General features: G+C 39.2%; 1 long non-coding RNA gene across 2 annotated transcripts in view; it reads left to right on the top strand.

Moving 5' to 3' along the window:
- Window positions 1–1,847, top strand: part of LOC115607841 — a 36,717-nt gene extending 34,870 nt beyond the window's left edge. For both annotated transcript variants that reach the window (XR_003991361.1, XR_003991360.1), the window contains exon 7: window positions 1,544–1,847. This is a non-coding gene — a long non-coding RNA (uncharacterized LOC115607841). The remainder of the gene's footprint in view (window positions 1–1,543) is intronic.
- Window positions 1,848–4,610: the final 2,763 nt, after the last annotated feature.

The raw sequence follows: 4,610 nt of genomic DNA, 5'->3' as shown, positions 1-4,610 counted from the left end.
CATGAGAATATGTAATTTTCAGAAGAAATAATGACCTTTTGACTTCTATGTGCCCTGTTGTACACATGATATATACGGCATGTTTAGACTTCAGTTTTTATCCCAGATCCATTTGATTTTAATCTTGCAGACTAATTAAGACAGTGGCCATATTTTAGTTAACATAATTCAGATAGACTACTATCTAGGATTTTTTGATGAAACTATCAAATAGTGATATATTCTGTAATAATAGTAATATATAACAGGTGCATGTCTCTAAAAGTATTTAGAAAATATATTATTTTAATTGTACTAAAACAAATTGAAAGTGATATCAGAACAGTTTATTGCATATTGATTCAGTATTTGATTATTTTACCATTTCAAGGTTGTTTTTTTTCCCCTAAGACAAAATAATGCATACATTAAAATTAAATTAAACCATTCTGCAAAACAGATGAATACTAAAAAAACATAGGCTCTTATTTTCTTCAGGGACATTGAATAATGGTACTTTCACTCCTCATATTTATGAATTACGGTATAGCATACACAGTGGCAGCATATGGAGGTTGAATCATTTTCTGCACAGCTGTGGCCTGATACTCCTGTCGGCAGCCATGCATCGTAAAAAAAAAAAAAATTAGTATTCCAGTTCTTAAGGCTATACTGAATATCTTTTCAATATGTTTTTATTGGAAAAGTATATGTTATGTGATTTTTTTTTTTCATATATGCCATGCAAGCTGAAGCTGGTTAAAGTACCATTTAGCTGAAATGTAGTTAGCATATCTTCTAAGTAAAATTTGGACTGAAGAAGGAAATACTTCATATGTAAAATTCAGGTAACATGAACATCCATGCTTTTATCATCCTTCATATTCCAACAGAGGGAATACATGAGACATGGGCAAATATGCATTTGTTCAATGTTTCACCAGCCTAGGTTGGTGAAAATCATAAACATAATGTATGCTCATTCCAGCCTGCCTAATTTTCTTCTGAGCCTTTGTCGAGATGCCTGCTGTAAATTTTTCTGTCCCATGAGGCCATGAGCTGAATTCTTTTTGTGTATGGTGCATTCTCACAAGTTACAAGTTGGCAGACACCAGATGGTGCTAGGGAGACAACTGTCAAAAATCTGTACAAACTTAAGTCAAACAGAAGTTAATAGTGTCTGAGGTTGTGCTGTTGAGTAGGTGTCTGCTGTTGGGTAGGCAGATCTTCCTTTTGTCATAACAATTAATATCCTCTCAAGTATGTCTTCTCAGGCTATTTCTCTCTCTTCAATGCAACTTGAATGATTCTATTTTCAATGTCCCATTATTCTTTACCTAGATAAGTAAAAATACATAGAAAATTAAGTAAATGCATCACTATTGTTCATTAGTTGTTTCCTTCATATCTTCGTATTTTAAACTTTAGCTAGGTGAAGAAAGCAAGCAAGTTACTCTTGTGTAAGCTACATATATCATGTGTAACAATATACATGTAGGAGTTGTTTTTAAAATTTTATCACAAAATTTCTATCAGTGAGTACATCATATTCCTTTTATGGCAGTGAGACATGATGAAAAGATTGACATTTCTTCTGAGGAAAAAAATAAGAAAAAAGAAGGCTTGCTACACTGGATATCAAGATTTTCATAGGACTACTTTGAAAATGTAGAATCTGCAGCTCTTATACTGTGGAATACTGAGCATCTTACATGGATCAGGAGAATCAGTTTCACAGTAGCCTGCATCATAGTAGTTGTACATTGTATGCAATCTAACTGTAGGATACCCTCATCTCAACAAAAATATGTTATACTATTTCTTGTAAAGCCATAATCCACCTGAAATAAACATATCCTGAAAACTAACTGAAGCTTGCTGGACAAGTATTTTTTTCTAAATGCTGTGGCATGCCATACAGGCTACCAGATTTACTTTCTTCTGTTGAGGATATGAAACTTTCCACGAGCAGCCATTTGTACCAGCTTACTTTTTGCTTGTTATATATGATTACATTTGGAACTGGATTTGGTAGTTCTTTTAGACTCCTTGTTGCAATTTGGGTTTTCTGATGCTAGAAACAACTATAACCTCATTTGTTAGTAAAATAATATTTTTTGGCAAAACATCTAAAAGGGACCTGTGGAAGGAAAAATTGACTGGGTAGTTGTTGAGTTTCTTGTTTTTTCTTCAAGTGTGTCTTCTCTGAAAACCTGTGTACACAGAGGAGAACATTTTTATAGAGAGAGACTTTAACAAGATGAAGCCAGCATTCTTGTATCTCCTTGTTAATTCTCCTGCTTGCTATCCAGGATCTGGTATGACTGGCGGAAAAGCAGTTATCAGGAAAATTTGCATGTAGATGTTGGTTATAGCATCATCAAAATCATAATTTTTATATCTATCACGTTTCAGAATAGTAGTTTCTGTATACGAAGAGAGTCCAGGTAATGTGAGCTACTTTAGGGATTAAGAGAATAGATTAAGTAATACTGTAACATCTTTTACTTGGTTGCAGCCCATGAACCATCTTAATTTAAGGCTGGACATCTAAATTTAATTACATTATATATATAAAAAATAATATATTCCAGTGTTGGGAATGACAGTAGATATTCATACATTCTGGACCTCATGGAGTTGATATCTCAGCATATGGGTTTAATTCAAACAGACACTCAAGTAACCGTGTTGTACATTTACAAACCGCCAGTACCTGCGAACAACCTCCTGTATAGGGAATCCTTGTAAATGTGACAGGAAGTTGTACTGTACAAGTCATCTTCGGTTTGCTCTATTAAAAAGTCAGCACTTTCTAATGGAAACCACATGGTGCTGTGGTTGTTTTATTTTAAGCACAGAAAAGAACTGCAATACATCCTGACAAATGTGAAGTCTTTATGCTAGTATATCTGGCAACCACAAGAAGATAGCGTTTTTGACAAAGCTGAATGATATAGATTCATCAAATGATAGGATTATAGGAAAATTCAGCTTGGAAGGGACCTCAGAAGGTCTCTGGTCCAACCTACTGCTCAAAATAGGCTCAGCTATGAGGTCACAATAAGCAGAGCAAGGCCTAATGCAACTTCTTTAAGTGCTTGAGTCTCCTCATGAAGATTCTCCATTCTAAATCTGCCTTGTTCCAAGTCTAGTGCCTTTCATCCTCTCACCATGCGCTATTGCAAAAAGCCTGACTCCATCTTAATAACCTCCCTGCAGATACTGGAAGACTGCTGTGAGGTACCTCCAAAGCCATCTGCCCTGGGTTCAGCAGTAGCAGTCCTTTTTCTCCTTTTTAGTAGCTGGTGTAGTGCTGTGTTTCCGACTTTAGTCTGCGAACAACGCTGATAACACCGATGTTTTTAGCTGTTGCTAAGTAATGTTTACTCTGACCAAGGACTTTCTCAGTCTCATGCTTTGCCAGGGAGGAGGGGAAGCCGGGAAGAAGCAGAGACAGGACACCTGACCCAAACTAGCCAAAGGGGTATTCCATACCACGGCACGTCATGCCCTGTATATAAACCAGGGGGAGTTACCCGAAAGGCCCAGATTGCTGCTCGTGTCTGGCTGGGTATCGGTGGGCAGGTGGTGAGCAATTGTATGCTCTCCCCTTGTTATTTCCCTTATCATTATTATTATTGGTGGTAGCAGTAGTGGTTTTGTGTGGTACCTTAGTTACTGGACTGTTCTCATCTCAACCTGTGGGAGTTATATTCTTCCGATTCTCCTCCCCATCCCTCCGGGAGCTGGGGGAGGAAGAAGTGGGGGAGTGAGCGAGCGAGCGGCTGAGTGGTTCTGAGTTACCAGCTGGGCTTAAACCACAACACCATGTCTTCTCCAGGTGTAACAAGCCTGGGTCCGTCAGCCTCTCCTCACAGAGTAAGAGCTCCAGGTCCCTGAAAATGGCCTGACAATGAACTCATTAGAATCATAGAATCGTTAGGGTTGGAAAGAACCTTAAGATCACCTAGTTCCAATCCCCTTGCCATGAGCAGGGACACCTCACACTAGACCATGTTGCCCAAGGCTCTGTCCAACCTGGCCCTGCACACTGCCAGAGATGGAGCATTTACCACTTCTCTGGGCAACCTGTTCCAGTGCCTCACCACCTCACGGTAAAGAACTTCTTCCTTATATCTAACCTAAACTTCTCCTGTTTAAGTTTAAACCCATTACCCCTTGTCCTGTTGCTACAGTCCCTGGTGAAGAATCCCTCTCCGCCATCCTTATAGGCCCCCTTTCAGATACTGAAAGGCTGCTCTGAGGTCTCCACGCAGCCTTCACTTCTCCAGGCTGAACAGCCCCAGCTTTCTCAGCCTGTCTTCATGCTCCAGCCCCCTGATCATCCTCGTGGCACTCCTCTGGACTTGCTCCAACAGCTCCATATCCTTTTTATGTTGAGGACACCAGAACTGTACACAATACTCCAAGTGAGGTCTTACAAGAGCAGAGTAGAAGGGGAGGATCACCTCCTTCAACCTGCTGGTCACACTAAATGCATTCCAGTTTATCTTTGTATTTTTTCCTGCTGGGGAACCCAGAACTAGACACAAATATGATCTCCTGGGTGTTGAGTAAAGGAGGATAATAATTTCCCTCAGCCTTCTACCTGTGCTCCTGCTAATACA

Source organism: Strigops habroptila, chromosome 1, assembly GCF_004027225.2.
Source record: "Strigops habroptila isolate Jane chromosome 1, bStrHab1.2.pri, whole genome shotgun sequence".
In the NCBI taxonomy this organism is placed as follows: Eukaryota; Metazoa; Chordata; class Aves; order Psittaciformes; family Psittacidae; genus Strigops; species Strigops habroptila.
This window is presented reverse-complemented; position numbering and strand designations above follow the sequence as displayed.